The sequence below is a fragment of the Nyctereutes procyonoides genome, unplaced genomic scaffold, assembly GCF_905146905.1.
Source record: "Nyctereutes procyonoides isolate TBG_1078 unplaced genomic scaffold, NYPRO_anot_genome, whole genome shotgun sequence".
Taxonomy (NCBI): Eukaryota; Metazoa; Chordata; class Mammalia; order Carnivora; family Canidae; genus Nyctereutes; species Nyctereutes procyonoides.
The window spans coordinates 54,426,770-54,438,752 of NW_026575142.1; positions in this window are offsets into that span (position 1 = coordinate 54,426,770).

Here is an 11,983-nt window from a genome sequence, read left to right on the forward strand (position 1 = left end):
AAATAAAGCCAAATAATTTTCGGTTTTTGAAAATGTCAAAGATGATCAGGGATCACTTCCAGGCTTGGAGCTATGGTAGCAATTTTTTCTTGAATGACTCTGCAGTTTAAACCCATATGGGTTGATATAATCTCTGGGCCTCATCTGGTGAGTTGAAGTTTTGAAATTCACTTAATCCCTTGCTATCTTGGAATCAGTATCATACCCTGGATGGGCCAACCAAAGTTTAGTGTTTATGGTTATATATATAAGAAAAGATCATTGCAGGCGGTGTACCCAAGTGCTATCTAACTGCTGGGAGAATTATTTCACAGTATGAAAGAAACAAGGGAAAAGAACACTTTGGTGCTTTACAGGCTTTAGATGGTCCAGATAATTTTGAAAATTCATCCAACAGGGAAAAATAACATTCAGTTACAGGCCTGAAGACAGGGTTTATGACTAATTATTTATGATACACAAAATGTCCTATTTCCTAATAGACATCACATGTAGACTGTAATTTGGATATAGAAAAGATATTTTCTGTATTTCTGCCTTCTGGAGAGGATGGTAAGAGCCTGATGGGCAATTGGATCCATAGTTTCTTTGTCTATCCTCATTTTGTGTGATTTTGGCAAACAAAACAAAACAAAAAAATGACAACATAAAAACAAACCTCTTTGGTGCTTCAGTTTACCATTTTTTAAAATGATTTTTTTTTTTGAGAGAGAGAGAGAGAGTATGAGCAGAGGGAGGGGCAGAGGGAAGGAAAATCCTCAGCATACTCCCCATTGAGAGCAGCTCCCGACAAAGGGCTCTATCCCAGGATCCTGAGATCATGACCTGAGCCAAAACCAAGTGTCCTATAGTCGAGCCACCCAGGAGTCCCTTGACATTTTTTTTATTTATTTTTTATTGGTGTTCCAATTTACCAACATACAGAATAACCCCCAGTGCCCGTCACCCATTCACTCCCACCCCTCGCCCTCCTCCCCTTCTACCACCCCTAGTTCGTTTCCCAGAGTTAGGAGTCTTTATGTTCTGTCTCCCTTTCTGATATTTCCCACACATTTCTCCTCCCTTCCCTTATATTCCCTTTCACTATTATTTATATTCCCCTAATGAATGAGAACATACAGTTTGTCCTTCTCCGATTGACTTATTTCACTCAGCATAATACCCTCCAGTTCCATCCACGTCGAAGCAAATGGTGGGTATTTGTCATTTCTAATGGCTGAGTAATATCCCATAGTATACATAAACCACATCTTCTTTATCCATTCATCTTTCGATGGACACTGAGGCTCCTTCCACAGTTTGGCTATTGTGGACATTGCTGCTAGAAACATCGGGGTGCAGGTGTCCCAGCGTTTCATTGCATCTGTATCTTTGGGGTAAATCCCCAACAGTGCAATTGCTGGGTCATAGGGCAGGTCTATTTTTAACTCTTTGAGGAACTTCCACACAGTTTTCCAGAGTGGCTGCACCAGTTCACATTCCCACCAACAGTGCAGGAGGGTTCCCCTTTCTCCACATCCTCTCCAACATTTGTGGTTTCCTGCCTTGTTAATTTTCCCCATTCTCACTGGTGTGAGGTGGTATCTCATTGTGGTTTTGATTTGTATTTCCCTGATGGCAAGTGATGCAGAGCATTTTCTCATGTGCGTGTTGGCCATGTCTATGTCTTCCTCTGTGAGATTTCTCTTCATGTCTTTTGCCCATTTCATGATTGGATTGTTTGTTTCCTTGGTGTTGAGTTTAATAAGTTCTTTATAGATCTTGGAAACTAGCCCTTTATCTGATATGTCATTTGCAAATATCTTCTCCCATTCTGTAGGTTGTCTTTGAGTTTTGTTGACTGTATCCTTTGCTGTGCAAAAGCTTCTTATCTTGATGAAGTCCCAGTAGTTCATTTTTGCTTTTGTTTCTTTTTTTAATAAATTAATTTTTATTGGTGCTCAATTTACCAACATACAGAATAACATCCAGTGCTCATCCCGTCAAGTGTCCCCCTCAGTGTCCATCACCCATTCACCCCCACCCCCCGCCCTCCTCCCCTTCCACCACCCCTAGTTTGTTAACATTTTTTATTGTATGTGTATAATTTCTGTTTTCAGGGCCTGCCAGATGTTGTACTATAAAAACTTTACATCTACTCTTTGTTTAACAAACATTTGCCTTATGATTTTGAGAAACAGCAAGTTTTCTCTCATATGCTGTTTATTAACATGTGCACAACTGCTCCAAAATGCACGTCAATCCTCTGGGGGATGAGATAGTTGGTAGGCAGGACTGCAGTAGTGCTGGACTGGAAGCCAGTCAGCAAAAAATGGCTGAAGGCACCACCCTTTCCTCATTTGAGAGGTTTGCATGTTGCTTCATCACACTTGCTATATATTTCAGCTTATCTGGATTACAAAATTTTCTTTTGTAGAAAGCATTGGATTTTGCCTTCATTTCATGAAAGCATATTCATAAATAATTGAGAAACTTCAATGTTTAGAAATCACAACAGGCCTTCCTCACTGGGCCTGGCATCAGGCTCAGGCCTTTAACATGGCTTACAGAGGCAGAGGACGATAGTGGCAGAGAAGTCAGAGTTAGACAAGAATTTGTTTCTCTGAGATTTTAAGACCCTTTATGGTGGCAAGTGATTGGTTCTTGTCTGGAAGACAGCGGGAGTAAGAAAACTTCTGGGAATTCCTATTGTGATAGGCTGGTGCTCTTCAATTTGTAGTTCACGGACATTTCTAGGACAGGTGAATTCCATGAGAATGTTAAAAAAAAAAGAAATTTATGCAAGTAAATACAAGACTTGATCCCCCAAATATTCTCTATTCTCATACTATGGCAGAGCATAACATAAAAATAAAAGTCCCTCACCCCGTCTAATCCCTGCAGATCCACTGTAAGAGGCAATCTCTTTTACCTTTCTTTGACTTATATTTTTCTGGTGGGTGCTTGGTATCCATGCATAACCATAAGAAATAAACATAATAACTCCATTTCTTGATTCATCAACCAACTTTTAACAGTAGCAGCTAACTCAAAAAAACAAAAGATGCTGTTTGCTCATATATAAGCTATTCCTATTTTCTAAGAATTTTTCCCTAATTTTTATGGTTTATACACTTGAGAATTGTACAATTCGTTTATAAAGTAGCAAAAAATAAAACCGAACAATGTTTACATTATTAGGATTATGTAAATACTACTCACTGCAGAACCAACTTGTGTGATTGGATTTGTAAAGGAAACGTAATCTGAAAACATTAAATCTGAGTCGCTTTACAGAGAATTTTCTGCAAGTCAAAGCCAAATGAGTTCTCTTTTCTTACAGTCCATTAATTGTTCAAAGTCATGCCACATTTTAGACCAATTCATGTCTGGACCATGAGGAAATGAGCCTTTCAGAACTCTGCCTAAGAGAGTGAGGATCCTTTTTGAGAGAACGTCAAAGGAAAGAGAGAATAGATCAGGACTGTTTGAAGAATGAGGTTTTAATTGTCAGAGCAGAGAGGTCTCCTGTAGACTTCATCTAACACCTAGAGAGGATGCGTACAAGTGAAATGTAAGATAATTATTTTTACAATTTCTATAAGGCAGGTAGGGTGCAGAGGATCATTGCTTTGATAATTTGATGACTGAATAAAATACAAAAAGAGTAAGGAATATTTACAGAACTCTGCCCCAAAGTGAAATCTCTAGGACTTTAACAATACTTAATATTGGCAATAGGGCCTAATGGAGATTGTGGGATTTGTTAGACATCACAGTCCATAAGGACAGCTGGAACAGGATGGAATGTAGTGGAAACAGTTACAATATGCAGTGGACATGGACGTAGCCAGAAGCAGCAGATGCGGACCCTTCAAAGGTAGTGGTGCCCAGGAAGGGCTCTGCTGAAAGCAGTTCTTGCTCGGGAGACATGGTCACACTCATTGGGTGTGGTTGTGTTCAACAGATAGTAAGGGTTCCCAGAAAAGAAAAGTTAGTTTACAAGACGGAAAAAAAATGGTGGGATTTATATGGAAGATGAATAGTTTGTTCATGAGATCTCCCTGAAGACATAATTAGGAAAGGGGAGGTAGGGAAAAAAGCTAGTCAAAAATCAGTTATACTCATTTTTTATCTTTTACAGGCTCTTGATAAATACTGTAACAACTTAATATATATTTATAAAGAGATATTATATTATATCTCTATAGCAATATGACAGCATGGGGAACGTTGGGTTGAAGAAACTATGTTTGAGAGGATCTTGCACAACCTCTGTAAGGTTAACCAGAGCCTCATTTTACCAGTCTATAAATTGGGGATAAAAAAAGACTCCTTCCTCACAAGATATTCTAAGAATCAACGAGAGAGATGTGAAAGACTCCAATGGGTCATTGAACTGTTAGCTTTCATTGTGTAAAATAATCTAATTTCAGAAAATTCTTTCCTCTGGATGCTTTCCCCTTCCCAAACACCAGGGGCTTCTTATCTTTTGCTGGTACAGCAGTGGTGATTGATATCATGCTCACCCCCTTCATCCATATAATTGGTGGGTTTGGACTGCCCTGGGGCAGTCAAAGAAGGATATACTTTATAGTACTTTGAAGGGAATATATAACCTTATTGTCCACACTGTCTGGGGCAGAATGTTCTCCTGCAGTGACAGTTCAAACCCCTCACTCTCACCCCCTAAGTAAATGTAGTTAACTTAGGTTTATTAATAAACCTTTGGGAGTTGTTGAAAAGTTTGGAAGGAAATTCCTGTCTGTTACTGTGAATTATCATTTGAATATTTCCAATATTTGCTTATTGAACTTATGTGGGATAGTAATGTGAGTGGTGTAAGGGAGAGCACTAGAATAGGATTCATAAAAGGAGAGGCTCATTCTCTTTTTGTCTGCATAATTTTGAGCACATATCTATATCTCACTGAGCCTGGCACAGCATCTCAAATAAAGTATTTTCTCTTTCTAATAAGGACCTGGGGTATTGGGGACAGATGTAGTAATTAAATGGGAAGATTGCTGCATAGTGAGGCAAGATCGAGGCTTTGGGCAAGATTTTTGTCCTTTTCTGAATATCAAGATTTTGTTTGTTGTAAGTGCATAAGGAGGGGATCTTCCCAGTCATTTCTAGAATACTTAGCATTGTTTTATTGTAACTCTAATGTGAGCATCTGTGCTAGGGAGAAGAATGGTGCCCCAGAGATATTCGTGTCTTAATCCTTGGGATCTGTGACTATGTACGTTTTAGGGCAAAAGTAACCTCACAGATGTAAAACTTTGAGATGGGGATATTATCTGTGATTATCCAGACAAACTCAATCTAATCACATGGGTCTTTAAAATCATAGCACCTTTCCCAACTGAGTCAGAGTGAGAAGGTGTACTTATGGAAAAAAGACATAAACAAGGACATGGATCCTCTCCTAGAGCCTCCTGAAGAGAACACAGTTCTGCTGACACCTTTATTTTAATACAGTGAAACCTGGGTTAGACCTCCCCTTTACATATCCATAAAATAATAAATTTGTGGGGGGATCCCTGGGTGGCTCAGTGGTTTAGCGCCTGCCTTAGGCCCAGGGCATGATCCTGGAGTCCCAGGATTGAGTCCCACATTTGGCTTCCTGCATGGAGCCTGCTTCTCCCTCTGCCTGTGTCTTTGACTCTCTCTCTCTGTCTCTCTCTCTCTGTCTCTCATGAATAAATAAATAAAATCTTTAAAATAATAATAATAATAATAAATTCGTGTTTTACGCCCTCTGTTTTTCAGTAATTTAAAGGCAGCTATAGAAAATGAATGCAGAACATATATCACTCATGTTATTAGCATTTATTTAGCTCTAATATGTAGTAGTTGCTATAGAGGACCCAGTGAAGGATCAGACGTGCCCAAGAGTCTTTAGTTAGGCTGAAGAGATGCATATTATGCAAACTTGTCTCTCAAGAGGGGGAATCCAAGTATGAAAAGATAGCAAATGAAAGCTCATTGGAAATTCAGAGAAAGGGAAAGTGATACGTGCCTGGGGAGGGCAGGAGAAGAGGCGATTAGGAAGATTTCCACTGGAGTCATACTTTTAGAATTCAGCCTTTAAGGATGTGCAGAATTTGACCATGCAAAGATGGGCCTACATTTAAAGTCTCAGGAATAGCACATGCAAAGATTCTGAGGCCAAAAATTACGACCTGGCTGTAAGAAATGGTAAATAAGTACCATTTGGCTTAGTTCGAGCATGAGAAATTGAATGTTAAGCGACCATTTTACATTATAATGACTGTGAGGCAGAATGAGAAATGTTTCCTATTATGCAATGTAAAAAAGCCAAATGTAAAATTATATCTGAGCTGCAACTTCAGCTTTGTAAATTATGTCTGCACATGAGCAAAGGCTGGAAGGAAATACCAGCCACAACAACATTTATTAATAGGTGGTATTAGGGTAGAAGCGTTCCAGTTAATTCTTCTTTTTTGACTATTATTATGTGAGTGATGGTTAGAAATGCATGAAAGTCATTTGTGGATGATTATATCTTGCAAATATGAGGGTCTGATGTGCATATACATAGCTTAAAATAGAAATAACTTGCACATTAGACTTGGTGGTCATTGTGTACAGTCTTTAATTTCTAGGAACCCTGCAAAACAAAGACAGTCAACTACTCTCTTTTCCTTTCTCATAATTATTAGCATTTGAAAGTAGGCATAAAATATATGTGCAAGGTGTTCCTACCCACAGCAAAAGACTCATCTAATAGGCAACCATCTGATAGGAAGGACTGATTTTGCAGCAGGACATTGTGATGACAAACCTTGGCTATCTGCAGAAAAAGTAAAATATGGGTTATTATTTAAATTAAAGAGATGAAATGCAGAGATTAAATAACATTTCATAGAAGCCAACCTGTGCTCAAGAGACTCACTTATTAGACAGTTTTGTGATAGAAAGTAAAATATATCCATCTCTCTGAAAAGCAATTTATTGCCCACCTCACTGTCTTGCCAACCTCAGCATTCTCTCAAGGTAGCTGGAAGCAGAATTAGTTGCAATAGTATTCATAGGTCTATCCACCTCTATCTATTGCCAAGATGAACTACATCTGTTTGCCTTGAAAGATATGTTGTCTTATGACTTATTATGGTATGACTTCTTATGAAGCTACATACTCATTTGGCACTTTTACCAAATTAACTTTTTCTAATCATCAAAATGTGTGTCTGTGTATTGACATCTTCCGCGATGCGTTTGACTTCACAGCTGCTGCAAACACTAAGTACAATGCCTTACTTGACTAAATCACTAAATCCTATGTCGAAATTAGAAGGGCATCTAGGAATCATTTATCAAGCCATCTTACTTTATGGAGGGGGTAAACTGAGGACCAGAAAGGGCAATGCTTTCATGAAATTTCATAGTAAAAGTTAATGGTGACGCAAGACTAGCAATAAGTCTTCCAATTCCCCATATGGTATGATTTCTAAGTAACATATTATCTTCTTGTTGGAAGCACAGATTGGGTTAAGGGACAACAATTATAAGCATGTTCTAGAATGTTTAAATGGGAAACTAAGTTTGACTTTGGGGAGAAACAAGAAATTAGGTTTACCTCCCTTCCTTTTAGATGGGTGGTAATTAGCATGTTGCCAGATGGTGGAAACAGGGGGCACTGTTGGAGAGTGTATGAGGTTGATACTGCTCTGACCACATGTGGCATCTTTATTTTTCTTATTGTACTTAAAGCAAAGAATGGCACATGGCAGTTACTCACTAACACTCACTGAAATGATGGAGTCCAACAACAGTTAATACTGAAATGTCTATTGACTTCCTAAGGACACCGAGTCCAGTCAATGGCTCTGGAGGGCTGCAACACCATGGCAGGTCCTTATCCTCCCAGAAATTGATATCTAGTTGGAAGAATAGAATTTACAAAACAGCAACTGCTGAAAAAAGAATTCACCTAATTGCAAGCTTACTTAGCATAGTTGCTAAGAAAAGGAATCAGAGACAACAATGATAGTAATCATCAAGAGTAATGATTTCAAAGAAAATGAGAGAGCTGAGCCGGGTCTTAAAGATAGGAAGGCCCCGGGGGAGTTGACGAAGAGAAGATAATGAATCTCTTGACTTCTATTATACCATTTTTTTTTCTGAGTTTCTTTTTGCATTGTTGCTTGTTCTCTTGTCTCCTTTGTGAGCATATAATTTTCTGACCCCTTATATGTTGGTGTTAACAGGCTCTCATTTCTAGGGGGTCCCATAAATTCTCTTATTTCTTTAGTTTGAGTTAGGTGACTGTCATTTGTAACAGAACAAGTTCTGGTTTGTCCTTTGAGTTTGTCTCTTTATTTTTATTTTTTTATTTTTTCTATTTTTAAAGATTTATTTATTTATGATAGACACACACACAGAGAGAGAGAGAGAGAGAGAGAGAGAGAGAGGGGCAGAGACACAGGAGGAGGGAGAAGCAGGCTCCATGCCGGAAGCCCGACACAGGACTCAATCCCAAGACCCCAGGACCACACCCTGGGCTAAAGGCCGGTGCTAAACCACTGAGCCACCCGGGGATCCCCTCTTTTTTTTTTTTTTTTTTAACATTAAACATGTTTCTAGGAGATTTCCACTATGGTTTAAGATTTTACAATTACCTAAGAGATGATTTTCAAATCAATTTCTTGAGTCTGTATTTTATTCTTAGATATTTGGCAATGTGAAGAGACATTTTTGGTGGGCAGGGGAGAGGGACACTATGGCATCTAATGGGGTAAGGGCAGGGATGCTGTTTAAGCATCCCTCAAGGCACATGATACCCCTTCCCCACTACTTCCAACACAGAATGATCCAGCCCATGTTGTCGCTAGTGCTGAGATAGGAAAATACTGCCAAAAAGCCTTTTACTGTACAGTATAGCCATAATGCACCTTGGAGATCATCAACTCACCCATCACATTCTCCAACTGAGAATCTTGAAACTTGAGACACCTGAAGTAGCTAATCTCAAGTCCCATGGGAAACATACCAGGGCCAGAACAAAAATCCCACATCATGAAATTCCCATTTCAGTGCTGCTTTATATACAGAAAAAGACCCAGAATCTGGCCATAGTGTGCTGGAGGGGCCTCATACTAGCTTGTGAGAGTCAATTGTTAAATATTCAGAAAAACGTTCCCCTTATCAATCACAATGACTCACTGCGCATGCATCAAATATTATATATTTTAATATATAATAAATATATAATCAGGAAAATATAATAAAAATTTAAAATTAAACTCTTATAAATGAGTTTTCTTTTTCTACTGGTTTTGTCTATTATAGATTAAATTCTGAGTATGCATTCTTCTTAAAACAAGTGCAAGTTAGGTTGAAACAATTCCTCATTTTTGCTAGTTTGTTTTTTCCTTCATCAATTGTACTTTTTCCAGTAAATAAAACATGCCTGTACCATTAACTTTTATATCATTAATCTGTTCCTAAAAATGGCCATTTTTTTTCTTGATTTGATCTCTGTGGAATTTTGGCAATGCAACATGAATTCGATGATGTCACATCTGAGAGATTTCATGAAGTGGCAATCAGTGTAGGAAGTGAATAATGTACTTTTTTATGCTGATTTATCTAAATAGACATATGCTTCTATTCTTTTATGCCATAAATAATTTGCTGGCATCTGTGACATACAGATATTACCCTAAAGCCTGTTTTTGTGAACTGTAACCAAGCCAAAGGAATAAGCCAACTATATGTTCCCTCTTTCTGATCAAATGCAAATTTTCTGTTTAAAAGGGAAATTTTCCATTATCAAAAGATGAATGAAATGGCCTTGGGTTTCATTTGGGTTCCTTCTTTTTAAAAAGTAGGAAATAATGTGTAAGCTAAGAATATGCAATGGGCCATTTTTCTTGATTATGAATTTGACACTCACAAAAGTTAAAACAAATTAACTAAAACTTTCTGCTTCTTATTAATTTCCTTTGCATTTTAGCCTATGATAGAACTATACTTATGGCATCCTAGAAGGCCAGAGCTGAATGACCTTTTAGGTTTATAATCCAATTTCTTGATTAAGTATATAGAAAAGCTGAGATTCAAAGCTAGCAAATGACTTGACAAAAATAGTACAGGAAGGATCATCCTGCTCTTCCCACTCGATCCCAGAACATCTTGGCACTCATGATATCTGCCTTTACGATTACAAGGACAGAAAATTAAAAAGTATTCTCATCCACCTTGCATATCCCACACACCTTCCTTCTTTTTACCTGTTTACACTGAATAGCCACAGATCTCTATCCTTTCTTTGCTACAAATTTCATATGAGAATTTGATCACACCCCTCTTTGCTTAGATTTAAGTGACTTAAAATATAAGTGTTAATAGATAAAAGAATACCCCAATCTAGGAAGCATTTATATTTTCATAGATATTTGAGAGAGTCTCAGATTTTGTCTAATAAACTTTTTATTTTAGAAAGGTTTTAGATTTACAGAAACATTGTGAAGATAATAAGAGAGTTCTCATACCCTCCATACCCACTTCCCCCTATTATTAATCTCTTTCACTGGTGTAGCACATTTATCACAATTAATGAAGCAGCACTGATATGTGATTATTAACTGAAGTCTATACTTTATTCATATTTGCTTAGTTTTTAACCTAATTCCTTTTTTTTTCTGTTCCAAAATTCCACCCAGGATAATAAGCTATTCTTACTTGCCATGTCTTCTTAGGTTCCTTTTGGCTAAGATGTTTCTCAGACTTTTTGAGGACCAGTACAGTTTTGAGGATTAGTAGTCAGATACATTTTAGAACATCTCTCAATGGCAATTTGTCGTGATGTTTTTCTTATGATTAGACTGAAGTGATGGGTTTGGGGAGAAGATTGCAGAGGTGAAGTGTCATCCTCATCACTTCATAGCAAATATATATATTATTAATCTGACATCCCTATCAATGTTAAACTTATCCTTAGCTAGAGTATGTTTATCAGGTTTCTCCACTGTGTTCTTACTCTCTGTATCCATGCAGTACTCTTTGCAAGGAAATCACTGTGCCCTCCACATTTAAGTAGTAGGCATATGCTTCATTCCCTAAACAGTATCAGCATAAGTTATTTGGAATTATTCTGCACAGCAGATTTGTTCATTCACTCATTCATTCATTCATTCATTCATTGTGTCAGTATGGACTCACAGGGTATAATTGAGCTTTACCTATATTATTGTTCAAATTGTCCCAGCATTGGCCACTGGGGGTTCTCTCAGTTGATTTCTGTATCCATTTTACATTCTCCCCTTATGGTGTATTTTGAGTACTTCCTTATTTTCTGGCAAAAGGAGATGCTCCAAGTTCATCTTGTGTATTTCTCTCCCTAGTTAGAATCAATGATTTCATGAAGGAGCCCTGGAAAATGGCATTTAAAACCATTTACATTTTCCATTTAAACAGTATTAAAACCATTCATTTAAAACTTGATATTTATTTATTTATTTATTTATTTATTTATTTATTTATTTATTTATAAGTAGGCTTTATACCCAACATGGGGCTCGAACTCACAACCCTGAGATCGGGAGTCACACTCTATCAGCTGAGCCAGCCAGGCACCCCTAAAACTTTGTATTTAAAACCAAGATCTGTGTCCTAATTGTGCTTATTGTGACTGGTTTATCATTGATTCTAGGCTCTCTCTTACCTGACAAAGCAAGAATATACATATGTGTATGTTAACCTGTGTAAATATACTTATTCATAAATATTACTGTATGTAACTATTTGTACCTATGTAAAGTTAAGTATGAGTTCATAGCATTGTCTCCAACTCTACTCCATTGTCACATGGATCATTCTAACCCCCTAATTCTGGCTATCTGTAACTTCCCACTATAAGAGTATGACACTTGGCTCCCACCATCCATAATCTTTATTTAATTGTTAAATTGCAGTATATATGCACAGTGGTTTCAGAACTAACTCAACCCCTGTGAGAAATGACTTTGGAAATCAA